Source organism: Dermochelys coriacea, chromosome 2 (genome assembly GCF_009764565.3).
Source record: "Dermochelys coriacea isolate rDerCor1 chromosome 2, rDerCor1.pri.v4, whole genome shotgun sequence".
NCBI lineage: Eukaryota > Metazoa > Chordata > Testudines > Dermochelyidae > Dermochelys > Dermochelys coriacea.
In genome coordinates, this window is record NC_050069.1 from 53,960,898 (window position 1) to 53,976,997 (window position 16,100).

Below are 16,100 nucleotides of genomic sequence, written 5' to 3' on the forward strand. Positions count from 1 at the left end.
AATATATCTTTAATTACTGATACGATTATCTCTGCTGATGTATAGGGCCCATTGTACAATCCAATGGACTCTCCAAAACCATTCCTGTAATCACCCACAGACTGCAGGCATAAAACCACTTGTTCTGTGTTGGAGAAGTCTGTTTCATCTGGAAAGTGGTATACTACGAAAGCAGAACCTTTCTCAGAAATATCCCTCACAATTTTAAGAGCCATGATTTCTATTATTTCATTTTGAACAACTGTCTTGTGAATTTGTCTTGACTCTGTTTCAGCCACTTTGAACATATTCTTCCTACAAACAAAGCAACTGAATAAAGTTACAGTCAACCTTTCCACTTTAAGGGCATATTTTCAGCTTGTTTAGTATCATTTAGCCTCACAGTGCAAATTCTTGTTGGGAAAGATAACATATACTATTTAGCATTTTTATTAGGATCTTCCTGTTTTCTTCTGAGAGTACTGAAAACTTAGCATGTTACCACCATTCTTTGTGGTCTTTTGAAGAATATAAGTTGCTTTGTGGTGATATGAAGAAGCTTGGCGCCTCCTAAATTTGTCTCAAGCCTTTTTCCAATTAGAGAATCCAGACTGTGAAAGCTTCATCTGTGTATTTAGTCAAAAGTAGAGTGTTCCAAATGCTGTACAACAGTAGAAACAAGTACACCCTCACTAGCTTCAGAATAAGGAAACCAATGAAAACCATCAAACCAGATAAGCAGAAATAACACCCTTATTTTCTAGAGTTATGCACAAGGAAAGACTTAAGTCATAGTTGATGAGATGTCTCAGAAATGCTACTGGTATCAGGCAACTGGCATTTGATTCCTGTTGCAGGCAATGGCGGAGACAACTCGGTACTGCAACCAGCGGTATTTGATCCGCTTGTTATGGGAAGTGTAGCTTCCTCCTTTTTAAAAATCAGCCATATTTTAAGTGATTTCATTTTAGCCCTTTGAAAATATACCCATTATGTTGGTACTTCTCTCAATCACTGTTCAGTAAGAGTGGTGTGGGATTGCAGGATTAAAAAGCACGCACAATACTCTCTGGCAAACTGAAACATTGAGGTGGCCTCTTGCTTTTATATAGTCACCATGTACGTTGGAGAACAGTAGAGAATGTGGCAGAATGAAGAAAAGGGACTATCTACACCTGATTTGTTGATTACACTGGAAAACCATTGTTTTTATAAAAAGAAAAGGAGTGCGTGTGGCACCTTAGAGACTAACAAATTTATTTGAGCATAAGCTTTTGTGAGCTACAGCTCACTTCATCAGATGCATTGTTTTTATGTTATGCTTATCTAATTCACTGGGTTCCTCTCTCACCCAGAGTCTCTGACAAGAAAAAGATGGCAGCTAGAGACCCTTTGACAGCCAGACATGATGGGATTGGAATCGGAGGCTGCAAACGGACTGCCAAAGAATCATAGAGCTCAAGGCCAGAAGGGACTACTAGATCAGTGGTTTTCAAATGTTTTTTCTGGCGATGCAGTTGAAGAAAATTATTGATGCCCATGATCCAACGGAGCTGGGGATGAGAGGTTTGGGGTGTGGGAGGGGCTCAGCACTGGGGCAGAGGGTTGGGATGTGGGGGTGAGGGCTGCAAGGTGGGGGTGAGGGGTTCAGGGTATGGGAGGGAGCTCTGGGCTGGGGCAGGGGGTTAGGGTGTGTGTGGGGGAGGGTCATGGCTCTGGGCTGGGGATGCAGGCTCTGAGGTGGGGTGGGGGATGAGGGGCTTGGGGTGCAAGAGGGGCTCTGGGTTTGGTGGGGCTCAGGGCTTGGGCTTACCTCGGGGGGGGTCCCGGTCAGCGGTGCCCCAGGGGTGCTAAGGCAGGCTTCCTGCCTGTCCTGGCACCGCAGACAGCATTGCACCCTGGAAACAGCCAGCAGCAGGTCTGGCTCCTAGGTGGAGGCGCGCAAGCAGCTCCGTGCAGATCTTGCCCACAGGCACCGCCTCACAGCACCCATTGGCCATGATCCGGCCAATGGGCGTGCGGAGCCAGTGCTCGGGGTGGGGGCAGTGTGCAGATCCCCGTGGCCCTCCCCTGCCTAGGAGCCAGACCTGCTGCTGGCCACTTCCCAGGTACAGCACTCTGTCAGAACAGATAGCGACTAGCTTGCCTGAGCCGGGCAGCACTGCTGATGGGACTTTTAATGGCCTGGTTGGCGGTGCTGACCAGAGATGCCGCAATCCAGTGCCTTCCTTTCTGTGACCCAATACTGGGTTGTGACCTGCAGTTTGAAAACCACTGCACTAGATCATCTGGTGTGACCTCTGGTATATCACAGGCCACCAGCACCAACCAGTGCTCAGACACTAAACTCAACAACTGAAAAGAGACTAAAATATTACAGTCCACAGGAGACTAGACTATTATGTGCCACAGGCAGAGAAGAAGAGGGACTGAGGTGCACCAGTACTTGAGGCCCCTGCAATGGGAGGGAAGTGATTAAATGAGATACTTTCCAGGATTATCTGGGTATGACCTGCAGCCACACGCTGCAGAAGAAGGTGAAATACCCCCAAGATGACTGTCAATCTGACCTGGAGAAAAATTCCTGTCTGACTCCACATATGGACATCAGTTAGCCATTGAGCATATGAGTGAGAACAAGCTAGCTCAAGCATCTGAGATGGACAATGCTCAGTGCCACTTCAGAACCCTGGCCAGCCTGTCCAATGTCCCATCTCCAGCAGGACTATCCCTGATGCTTCGGAGGAAGGAGATAAGAAACCCCTCCTAGAATATATTGGGGGGAAATCCCTTCCTGACCCCCTGCTGGTGGCTGACTGAAACCCTGAAGCATTAACTTTAGGAACATATGCTATAAACTGGAAATGAGCCCCGGGGCTATTAAGCACTGTCCCCACCATCATAAGCAACCATGTCACACATTTGCACTCCATAAATGTGTCCAGCTATCACTTAAAACTAATTAAGTTGTTTGCCCCCACAGCTCCTATTGGGAGGCTGTTCCAGAACCTCATCCCTCTGATGGTTAGAAACCTTTTCATTTTCAGCCTCGTTTGTTCATGGCCAGTTTATATTAATTTGCTCTAGTGCCAGCGTTGGCCTTTAGCTTAAATAGCTTGTCACCTTCCCTGGTATTTACCTCCCTAATGTATTTATAGAGAGCAATCATACCTTCTCAGTCTTCTTTTTGCTAAGCTAAATGAGACAAGGTCTTCCAGTCTCCTGTCATAAGATAGGCCCTCCACTCCTCTGGTCATCGTAGTAGCATTTCTCTACACCTGTTCCAGTTGGAATTCAGCTTTCTTGCGTAGGAGTGGCCAGAATTATACATGGTATTCCAGATGAGGTCTTACTAGTGTATAGTATAATGGCATTAATACTCCCCTATCTCTACTGAAAATGCCTTTCCTAATACATCATAGAATCGCATTTGTGTTTTTCACAGCTGCATCACATTGGTGGCTCATAGTCATCCTGTGATTGACTTATAGACCCAGGGGTGTCTCTGCTTCTGTTACTGCCCAGCTGATAAGCCCAGAGCTTGTAGCAGAAATTCTTATTATTAGACCCTAAGTGCATGACCTTGCACTTTGTAATGTTGAATCTCCTCCTACTTCTGTCACTCCAGTCTTCAAAGTCATCCACATCTATCTTCCTGTATAATATATTCCAATCCTCCTCTATACTGACGATATCTCCCAACTTTGTATTATCAGCAAATTTCATTAGCGCATTCCTACTTTTTTGCCAAGTTCATTAGTAAAAAATATTGAATACAGTTAGTCCCATGGGCTCCTTAATGTCTTGCCTTCCATCATCCTTTGTCAAAAGAGCATATGGAACTTTGGCTCTTGCCTTCTCCTTCTCCCCCCCCCCCCAATTTCAATCAAGAGGCTCTAGGAGTCAGCCCCAGAGGAGTGGCAGCTGATGGGGGGCCTATCCCAGGTTTCCCTAGAGAGAGGGGATCAGAATTCCTTGTGCACAGGGAGCGAGAAAGAGAACAGGTAGCCTTCATGAGAGAAGGAGGGAAACAGACAGTCTGGCTGTAGAAAGGGTGGGAGAATCACAGACCAGTAAGCTTCATCCAGGCACATAGAATTCCCCTTCGCAAGAGCGGGAGACTCTGTTTACTGAGCTATTTTCCAGTCAAGGAAGAAAGGAGCCAGAGAATCTTTGCTCTAGGAGAGACTTTCAACCTGGCTTTGACTATCAAGAGGAAAAAGACAGGGACTTGACGAAGCCAAAGCCATCAGAGATCTATCCCCTTGCTGGGTTGAACAGAACAGATTGTGAGTTATCCAGGGTCCCTGCTTCAATAATCATATAGTGTAAAAATGATATTCAATAGCAAGCTCATTATTTTTTTTAAACTCTAGTCCCCCTCCCCCAGATAAAAATGTTGCTACATCCCTGATAGGGAGGGACTGAATACAAGTAATAACTGTAAACTAGCAATAGGAGTAGAATCTGTATAATTAGGAAATGGAATAGTGTTAGGCCATAGAGATGCTATGAGCTGAGAAGATAACATCCAATCTATTACTGCAGGTTTTCTTTCTTGCTTTCAACACTTCTGGAGAGGTCCTTTTAAAAACTAAGAGAAAATATTAATCTTTCTGAACTATCCTATAGAATTTTATAGATAATTCTATCCATGCCATAGAAATTTCTTTAGGATGGTTTAAAAAATGAACAGCAGGAGATCTTTCTTATGTTCTATAAGTTTTTAAAATAACTTGTACAGAACCATATGAAATCTCCACTGGACTCCATTGGGTTCGTCCTCAAGTTGTGTACGACTTTTCTATAAAGGAATCCAGCCAAAGCAGTGGGGTTTCCCCACTCAAAGGATAACACATTTTATGAGTCAAACTAAAATCCAGATCTCTGGTCAAGCAACAGGATGTCATACTTTGCAATACTCCATAGCAGGGCAGGGGACCTGGAACAATTTGTATAGTGGGGGTGCTGAGCGCCATTGAACCAAACTGTAAATCCTGTATGTGAGGAAACCACTTCAAGCCAGGGAGTGCGGTAGCACCCAGAAGACCCCTAGGTCCAGCACCTATGTGCCAGGCTTAGTGTAATGCACAGATTGCCACATTTGAAGTGTAAAGTGATCTTAGTCACACGTTCACTAATAATAATGTATTGCCCCCTGCTGGTCATGCATGATTTTACCTTGTTTTTTAAAACCTTGTGTGAAAGCAAATAGAACATATAAAAATCATTTTTAACATTATCGTTGTACAAATTTGATATTTTAATAATTTAGGGGTTATATTCCTAAAGTAAATTTTATTATAATATGAATTCTGAATGCCTTTTAAAATAGGGCTCTGTGTTTCCATAATACCGTGAAGTATGTTCCTGTCTGAAAAGCTGTGGCATGGCTCTTTCCTTAGTTAACAGACACCTCCCACTCTCTTGTTCTGTATCTTGGCTTTGAGGCTGCTTTCAGGTTGTCTTCTGTCTCCAGTGAGCTATGTGTGCACAAAGAACTATTGTTATGGACATAGAAACCAATTTTAGATTATTTTTCTTATTTTCTGTGCCATACAATGATGAGGGGAGTTCTGATACTAGACGTAGTTTTTACCTTTACAGGTGCTGTGGGCTGGATTTTTATGTCTACTTGTAATGTGTTCTGGTTATCCCCCATTCTAAACCTTCTGTGGCTATGCACCTTTGTAGAAGGGTGAATTCAAGGCTAAGCAGTCTCTTTCATCTGCTGTAATGCTAGGACTATATTTTAAGTGCAAGAGTTATTTCTTTGTTTGTCTAGCCCACATGATCTGTTACTGAGCATCCATGCTAGTGTCGTTCTCTGTTCCCTATCTTTCTGCAATTGCTCCTATCTGTTCCTTGGTTTTTCTTCTGAGCTGCTTGCTGTGTATCATTGGTTGCCTCCTAGGACTCTGACAATGCTAGGCTTGTCTAAAGTCACGTTAGACTAGTTGTTCTTTTAGTTAATGAGGATTCTGGGCAGCATAGCAAATAATTCTGGCCCCTTCCTGCTCTGTAGTTAGAATACTTTGTTGTCATGTATAAAATAATCACTGATAAAATGTGCAGGTGACACACAAATTGGGGGGAGTGGTAAATAATGAAGACAACAGGTTACCGATACAAAGTGATCTGGATCGCTTGATAAGATAGGATCAAGCAAATAAGATGCATTTTAATATACCAGATGTAAATGCATATGCCTAGGAACAAAGAATATAGACCGGACTTAGGGGCTGGGGGAATCTATCCTGGGCAGCAAAGACTCTAAAAAAGATTTGGGCATCATGGAGGATAATCAGCTGAACATGTGTTCCCTGTGTGACTCTGTGGCCAAACGGGCTAATGCGATGCTTGGATGCATAAACAAGAATCTTGAGGAGGAGGAGTAGAGAAGTTATTCTAGCTCTATATTTGGCACTGAAGTGAGATGGTATACTGTGTCCAGTTCTGGTGCCCACAGTTCATGAAGGATGTTGATAAATTGGAGAGGGTTCAGTAAAGAGCCTTGAGAATTATTAAAGGATTAGAAAACATCTTATAATGATAGACTCAAGGAGCTCTATCTATTTAGCTTAACAAAGAGAAAGTTAAGGATTGATTTGATTTCAGTCTATAAGTACCCCCATGGGGAACAAATATTTAATAATGGGCTCTTCACTTTAGCAGAAAAAGGTATAACATAATCCAATGGCTGGAATGTGAAGCTAGATAAATTTGGATGGGAAATAAGGCATACATTTCTAACAGTGACAGTAATTAACTTTTGGAACAATATACCAAGGGTCGTGGTGGATATTTCATCACTGACCATTTTTAAATAAAGAATTGGATGTTTTTCTAATATCTATGCACTAGGAATTATTTTGGGGGAAGTTCTGTGGCCTGTGTTATAGAGGACATCAGATCACAATGGTCTCTTCTGGCCTTGGAAACTACAAATCTATGAATAAACGGACTGCTTCCAGTTCTGCAGTTGGATATGATTTTGTGTCACTCACACCGCAGTGCAGTGAAACAGTCATGAGCTAAAGTGACTGGTCTCCAAAGCTATCAAATGTATTACACGTGTAATAGTGAAAGCATAATGCTGATTCAATGAAAACCCTTTGATAGAAGAGCTTGGCCTCCATTCGGGAGAATCTCTACAGCATGTAGTGCAACAAAATAAAAACTGACCACTGCATGGCGCCACTGCACCAATATTTCTGAGATGGTAGGGTAAACATATAAGATTTTCAGGATTCTATCTTTCTTGGCTATATCCCTAATGGGGTGAATTGCTGCTTCTAAACAAAACAGATTTTTCCCACTGCTCCCTCATTGCTGAAATACACTTGGAATGAGTGATACACTTAAAACTTTAAGTAAACAGTGCCTCTCCATTGTAAGACATGCTCTGTTTTTTGTTGTATACAGTAGTCTGAGAGCTATCCAATAGCAAAGAGGCCATAGAGACAAACTTCACTACACTTTCCTGAAGAGGGATAGAGTCGCCATTTCCTTCCTCCCAAAAGTTTGAGAAGAAGGGGTTTGACTGCACCGGGGCTGTCTCCCTGTCCTCCTCCTGAAAGCCTGAGGAGGTGAAAATCTTTATTTCACTACAAGGGCAGTTTAGTGGTAAGATCTGTCCAGTCATTCCCCTTCTTCTATTCACGCAGCCTTTAGGAGAGGAAAGAACTTCAACAGGTAACTTTGGGTGAAGCGAGTAAACCCCCTTTCAGGCTGTCACCTCTTCACATCTTCAGGAGACAGCTGATCCCAGTGGCTTTCCCTCTAAAAGGATCAGTAAGAAGTAGGTAAGTGGGGGTAACTGTTTGGACATACCATACCAACTGTTTGGACATACCATACTGTTCTGGGCCAAGGTGCTCAAAGCACCACAGGCCTGGCAGGAGTACTCTGAGAAAAACGAGGCTTACACACAGCTGTGAGTTATTGGCTTTATTGAAGGTTAGTGACCCATCCACAACGGGGACTCCAAGCATTGCAGTCACAGAGGCGGGGAACCCAGCACACCGGAGCTTTGCCTGGGATGGAGTCTGACGGAGGGGCAGACAGTCAGCATTAATAAGCATTACACAAAAACAGCTCATGAATATAAAGTTAGGTGCTTCTTAAAGGGGGCCTTTTACTACCTGGCAAAGGGCCATGCAAAGCAGCTGTGTCCTTTCAAGAACTATCTCTATCCCACAATAACGAAGCAGCTATCTATGTCCCACAGTAACCTCTCGGCTCGAGAAAGCGGAAGTTCTCCGGCTAGGCCATAACAAAGTCTTCCGCAGTCCCTTACACTCCTCCCCTCGCTTTTTCGAGCGACAATAAGGACCATGAGGATGCAGTGCAGAGGAAAAACCGCACACAACACTGGGAGACTAGGCCACGACCACAAAGGCAGCAAAAATATAAGCCAATAAGGCAAATAAGGCCAATAAGTAGGCCTTGAACAAGATGGGCGGCCCAACCCCGTAATGTGAAGAGCCAGAACCAAAGCCAGGTGTCCCCTTGCTGTTGGCGGATCCCCACCGCCAACTGATGGAGTCGTTGTAAATCGGCCTCAATGGAGGGCCTGGCATCCGTCACATTAAAGCAGCACATACCAGCAAACTCCTGGCACGGATGGCCATGTCGGAGTAACAAATAATCAATAGCTAGCCTATTTTGCAGCATTCCCTGGCGTACCTCGCCCAACTCATGTGAAAGGAGTGCGAGGACCGTAGAGGTTAGGTTGAGGGTTTTCACGACAGCACACACAAGGTGTCCCACCGCATGATGATTATGCACCACCAACCCAGGAATGCCAATCAACAAAAAAGCAAGGGCCATAGCTTCGGCCTCAGAAAATAATGTCACATTGGCTTTACAGGTGGAGTCAAGAGGGATGGTGTCTCTCCGGTGACGGGCAGAGACTTGTGAAAGATGAGGAAAAATAAGGGGGGCCACACGGCCAAGGGCGCAGGGGCCCCATGAACTATTGGCTGGAATGAAAGAATAAGCGGTCCTGCCACATAAGAGAAACCATCCTGTGAGCAATTTCATATGCCCGTATGCAAATTAAACCTCAGTGCTTTCATTACAGGTTAACTCCACATTGGTGTGATTTGCCCCAACGTGCCTGGCATTTACAAAGAACATACAAAAGGAGGCAACAGTTACATTGGCCAAATGAAATGAATACATAGATGCGTCTAGATTATATTGGGCGGGACCCAAAGCATACAAATCCATACATGTAATAGTCTTATCAATTGTCTTCAGTAAGGAATAGTGCTGGACGAGGATCAGGTCGGTGCAGACACCGATGAAACAGGTCTCCATCATGGCATCCACAGCATACATACGCGGTAAGCAAAACGATATTGCATTAACAGCACTTTGGGCTAACACCAACCAGGCATTCACGGAGGAGGTGGCAGCTCCTTCAGCGGTGAGGCTCATAAGGAGCGCCATGACAAGCGGGAGAGTGAGACCATGCGAGGATAGTCTTCCCCTCCGGGAGTATGTATGCCCATCCTTCCCCGGTGGTAAGGACTACAGTGGCTTGCGATTCTCGCTGCGGTACTGTTGGACAATATGTGCCACTCGGTCTCACTCGGGGCGCTGGTTTCTAGGCCTGCGGGAGGTAAAGGAAACAGGTTACACGGTCTCCCCTCTCTTCCATTGCAGTGGCTCTGTTGCAGCACTGTTGCAAGAGAGGGCGCCAATGAGCGGTCCGAACTTAACCAATACGAGGGATAGAATCATAAGCCTGAAATCAATGGTGTGATGAAAAATAAGCATGGTGGCTCACATTGGAGATGCGACTGGGCGGACCAGGGGTTCACTTCCTGTCTGGGCTGCAGGGCATAAGGGTGTGGTACGTAAAAGGTAATTACGCCTTGTGCGGGGTCGATCACACGCGGTGCCTGTATGAGACTCACCCATAGCATGTACGGCAGATGCTGGAAGGGCGTCTGGCCACCCAGCGAACAATTGTTCAGTAGCCAGACAGCCTGCTCCAGCACCCAGACCACCCGCGGAGCGTATGGGTGGGGGTGAGGCGACGGATCTGATCCTTCAAGAGCCCGTTCAGGCACTCAATAAGGCCGCTCGCTGTAGGCGTATACGGAAGATGGTAGTGCCAGTCCACTGCCACGTCTGCAGCTCAGGTCCATACGACCTGGGCCGTAAAGTGGGTTCCCTGGTCGCTCTGTAGAGTGCGTGGAGTTCCATAGCGGGAACACAGTTGCTGTAGCACAGCCAACGTAATAGCTGCGGCCGCGGTGGCGCTGGGATATACAAACAGCAGGCCAGTATATGTATCCACAGCTGTAAAGGCATACTGCCAGTGCCGCACTTGAGGCAAGGGGCCAATATAGTCCAGTTGCCAATCCTGACAGGGACCTGCCACCTGAGAAATTCTGCCGGTTGGTCCCAGGAGGGCAATGGGCGCCAAGCGGGAGCAAACCAGACAACTGGCATGAACCATCTGACAGGCTGCCAAGGGCAGGGAGGCGCCTTGGTGTAGGGCCGTGATTTGCGTTGCTCGGGCTCCTTGGTGGCCTCCTTCCACATGGTACCATTCCGCCAGCTGCAAGACCTCCCCCCGCGCCATGGCATCGGCCACCGCATTCCAATGGGCCTCGGAGGTTTTAGCCTTTGTGTGGGCGTCTACATGTCACACGGCCAGAGGGGCCCATCGGGCGTAGCGCAGGAGCTGCTGCCAGAGCAACGCTCCCCATAGAGGTCGGCCTGCAAGTTCCCAACCCTTCACCTCCCACGCAGTTATCCAGGTCCAGAGGCCCTTGTATAATACCCAGCTGTCCGTATTAAGGTAAACCCGCGGTGGGGTGCCCTCAATTGCTAGGGTGGCGGCCCACAATTCAGCCCACTGGCTGGAGCCGGCTGTCCCCCAAGCCATTGCCACGACATCTGCATAGGGGGCATAGGCTATGGCCCGTCATTGCCTGGCTCCCTGCGCTGTATAGGAAGCTGACCCGTCTATGAACCATACATGTTCCTGCTCCTCGGTGGACAGTTGGTCCATTGAGGGGGTCTTCTCTATTGGAGAGGCGGGCACGGGGTCTTCTACCAGGGGTAGCTCCTCCGTGAGGGAGGGCACATGCTTGAATGCGATGGCCCCCAGTAACAGGGCATGTGGGGTAGAAGGGAGGGCTGGCCCAGCAGCATGCGCTGTTGCAGGTAATGCTTCCACTTAAAGTGGGTTGCGGTCTGTGCAACCCCTGTCTGCGTTTGGGCTGATTCTGCCCGTACCCAGTGCCCCTGTATCCTGCGCTCAGTATCCTGCAACGCCCAGACCACCGCCAGGATCTGCTTTTCCAGGGGGGTTATCCGGGTTCAGCCCCCTTCAACGTACGGGACCAGAACCCAATCGGTTCCTTTTGCTGGACCCCTATCTGCTGCCATAGCCCCCAAGAGGCCACGTCCGCCACTGTGGTGACCTCGAGCTCAAAGGGGACCCCAGGCTGTGGAGCGTGGAGCCAAGCATGAGCGAACAGGGCCTCTTTACACAGGTCAAAGGCAGTTTGATGGCTCCGATGCCATTGCCAGAGTGCCGCCTTTCGTACTAAGGCCTGCAAAGGCCGCATAAGGAAGGCTAGATGAGGAATGAAGGCACGCCAGAACTCAAGTAGACCGAGGAAAGCATGCAACTCTTTCTTCGTCTGGGGTGGGGGATAACCCTGCACCGTTTGTTGCACCTTCCGAGGAATTTGCCGATCTGGTCTCACCCACATAATACCTAGATAGACTACCATCTGAGCGGGGCCCTGTATTTTCTGCTGGTTCAGAGTCCATCTGCGCGCCTCCAAGCCAGTAATGACTGCGTGTAACGCATCCGCCACCAGTTCGTGGGAGGGGCCGGATACCATCACGTCGTCAATGTAATGGTAACAATGGGTCATGCCCGCCAGCTGTATTTGGGCAAGGTCAGCACTCACCAACTGGTGGCAAATAGTTGGGGAGTGCTTCCGGCCCTGAGGCAGAACACAGAAAGTATATTGGCGGGCCTGCCACGAAAAGGCAAACTATTCCTGACTCTCAGGGGCGATGGTGATAGAAAAGAAGGCATTTGCGAGGTCAATTATGGAATGCCAGGGCAAGGCAGCTGCCGCGATGTGCTCAATCAGGGTCACCATATCTGGCACAACTGCCATCAGTGGAGGGGTGACCCTGTTCAACTCGTGATAATCTACCGTCGTACGCCAAGTCCCATCCAGTTTCCGCACTGGCCAAAGGGGACTATTGTACGGGCTTAAGGTGGGCTGAATAATCTTGGCCTCTAACAACGCCCTGATTGTCTGGGTGATCTCCTTCTCCCCTCCAGGTAGGCGATACTGTCATGTAGATACTACAGCAGTTGGGAGAGGCAACACCACACGCTCCCAATGAGGGGAGCCCCGTAGGATTGTCAATACCCATACCACCATACCCGAGGTGCACTTACATACCGGGGATGTCCAAACACGAAGAGGCTGTACTGGGTATCCACAGAGTGACCCCGCAGGACGTCAATGCCCAGTATGTATTCTCCAATAGCGGCCACCAAAACAGTGGCCCGGAACGGGCGAGCCTTCCCCAGGGTCAGAGTCACAGTAACCTCATATGCTGGGGTCTCCACTCCTCCGAGGCCTTTAACGACAGTGGCTCGGCCCTGGGTCTGCGCGGAGTGCAAGATGGTGACCTCAGTACCCGTATCTATCAACGCCAACACGTGTTGGACTCCTCCCCTCGGCCAGCGAATCGCTAGGGGTACATAGGGGAGTCAGTCCCCCGCCTCCCTCCCTTGTGTGGTCGCCACAACACATGGAACGGAGGACCTGCCATGCCCTCAATATGGGCCTGGCAGTTTCCACTCGGCTGGCGGAGCAGAAGGCTCCGTGGGCTTGGTTCGCTCCACACTCTTCTCCCCTTTTCCTCCAGCACTACGTTTGGTAGGGGGCAGCTGCATCCACCGTTTGTATAAGTCCGCCATCGGCTTTCTATTGATTTCCTCGTGAAGGACACCAGCCTGCAAGAGATCTAGCCACAAGGTCTTCTGGGGCACCCGCAACTCCACTTTCTCCTGTTCTCCACCTTGCTGTCCCTTTGCATCCCATATAGCTCTTGGCCTAGCACCCGCCAAGGTGGCTTCCAATTGCATAAGGGTGGCTGCCAAGTCTCCTATGTGCCCATTCTCTGCCATGACGACTGCGAGGAGGGAAGGTTTTAACTCCTCAGGGGCCAGGTGTAACACTGTGGCTTTAATTGATTTTGTCACCGGTACATCGTCTGGCCCCATCTCCCCGCCCGTGGAGGCAGCCCAGGCCATTCTCAATTGACGGAGGGCTTGCACGCTTTCTGGAACGGTCTTCCAGGGGCGTGCCTGTGCCTCCAACTCCCCCACCGAGGGGTAGGCAGCCTCCACTGCAGCCGCCAGCTAGCGGTACAACGTGGGGCTTTCGATGTCTTGCCCCCTGGCCTGCGGCCATGGCGGGTTTGCCAATTGTGCACGTACCTGAGAGTCTTGTGATAGGACCCCCAACTGTTGAAATTCATAAGGGAGCAGCAACACCGTGTTACCTGCATTGTCCCAGACCCTCACGAGCCACTGCAGGACGCTCTCCCCAGGCTCCTGGCGGAACCTCTGCACAATTTCCTGCAACTCACGCGTTTTAAACGTGTGGACAACTTCTGGTTGTAGGGCGCCTCCTTGCACCCGCAACTCCTGGACCGGGCGCACCAGAGCCACGGCAGGGGACTCCTCCCCACACTCGCTCGAGGATGAGGAGTCCCAAATGTTCCCATCCCAAGTCTCGGGGTCCCAGAAGGGGGCAGCGGTCACCGCACGCACCTGGGCGATGGTGACCGGCTGCCTCCCGTGCCTGAGGCGTCTTTTATTCGCTACCCGGGCAACCAACACTTCGCAGCGTCGTGTCAGCTTCTGGGTGCGCTCCGCCGGGGAGGTGACAACGTCTTGAGCCACGGCCCGGCCTCCGCCTGCGCCGTGCATTCCTGAGTCTTCCCTTCCAATGCCTGCTGTAAGCGGAGCACCTCCTCGTCCTGGGCCCGGATGGCGGTCAGGAGGACCATAGCTCCCCCATCGCCCGCCGCTCCGTCCCAGAGCGCCGGTTCGCTCGCAACCGGTGTAATCCCTCAACCAGCTGCACGGGTATGACCCCTGCAGCCAATTGGAACTCCGGCCAGTCCGCCGGGGCAGCCCACCCGGCCATAACCCGCGCTCCCGGCCCCCAGCGCTCCGTCGGTGGCCATCCTGGTATGCGCTGTAGGGACAGCGATGGCTTCCCCACTTCCCCTACCTTCGGCCAAAGTGGCATCGCTTCTCAGAGTACCCTGCTCGCTGCGCCAAATGTTCCTGATCATGGTGCTCAAAGCACCACAGGTCCAACTAGAGTACTCTGAGAAAAACGAGTAAAACACACAGCTGTGAGTTATTGGCTTTATTGAAGGTTAGTGACCCACCCACAACGGGGACTCCATCCCAGGCAGAGCTCCGGTGTGCTGGGTTCCCTGCCTCCGTGACTGCAATGCTCGGAGTCCCTGTTGTGGGTGGGTCACTAACCTTCAATAAAGCCAATAACTCACAGCTGTGTGTAAGCCTAGTTTTTTCTCAGAGTACTCCTGCCAGGCCTGTGGTGCTTCGAGCACTGTGGCCCAGAACACATACCATAACCCATGCAGCCATTGCTGTGAGTTCGTTGGTTTGTAAAGTGCTTTGTGACTCTTGATTGAAGGAAGGGATACAAGTTGCTATGGAAGTTAAGTATTGTTACAGTTTTGTTTCATTTATTAAAAAAAACCCCTTTAAATGTGATAACAAAGGGGAAAAAAGTTTTAAGGTATGGACTAGAGATGAACCCAGACTTGGGATCCACAAACAGCACTGCAGGTTAGGAGGGTCAAGTTTAGGTTGGAACACAAACTTCATTTCTGGTTGCTCAAGCATTGTCCTTCTAATAGCCTTGACCGAATTAACTGATAAACTAACTTAAAACACAGCAACATCTAAAGGGGCGTGTGTGTACCTGCAAACTGGGGTTAGCTGTGGGCATGCAAAGAAAACAGTGCCTCTTGGAGGGTTTTGGCACATCTCAGCTCTGCAGTTATGTAGTTATAACTCTCATTGAGATGGCCAGCATTTGCTCTGGTATTCCAGTATCCCCTGTATGCTCTGCACTGTTTAAGGCTCTACCAGCAATTTCAGTTAGTTCAGTTTCAGTGCTTAGGCTAAAAATGTTCACATCTGTCTGGAGATATAGTTAGGCAACCAAATCTATGGTTAGTCACCTAAGGAAGTGGCCTAATTGTTGAAGGTGCTGCACACCCACAGATCCCACCGAATTTCAAAAAGCTCAAATATTTAAAATGGCTGGGATAGAAAGGCTTTAAAAATGGGTGTTCTGAGTGTTCTTACTTTTCAGGAAGATCTTTAATCTGCAACCCCATTTTATAGATCCATTACACCAAATATATAAATGGGGATCAGCTAGAAAGTATACAGTGATGGCGTAATAGGAATGGTGCTAAAGTGGTGCCAAATCTTACTAGCCAATTGACATGGCAGTAATTTGGTTCTGAAGGATCCTCAGGTGCCAGTATATTACCTTTGCTTGAGACATGCTCACACCAAACCTGTCGATCTGAACCCCTCTGAACGTAGGTAAGCTCCCGGATGGTTTTCTAAAAGATCTGTTCTACGAATTATGTGGGGAAGTTCAATGGCCTGTACTATGCAGGAGGTCAGACTAGATGATCACAATGGTCCCTTCTGGCCTTGGAATCTATGAATATTTATAATGGGTACAACCCAAATGCCAAATCCAAACACTTGCCAACTTTGGGGCGTATGAAATCCAGATCCAAAGTTTGCTATTTGAACCAGTCCCTAGTGTTTTCCATTTCCTCTTTTATTATTGCTGCCATAAAAACAGAGGAATTTAAACAACAAAAACAATTTTTTTGTGAAGGGCTTAATCCTTCCTATTGTTATGTGGTGCATATGTCATCAAATCTGTTATTTTTCTCATGTCCTTGTGCCTGCGTGGGCATTTGCTGATTGTCTGAGAAATGAGCCAAAAGCGCTGCACGGACTGCGTTTGTTTGGTGGATTCTGGTTT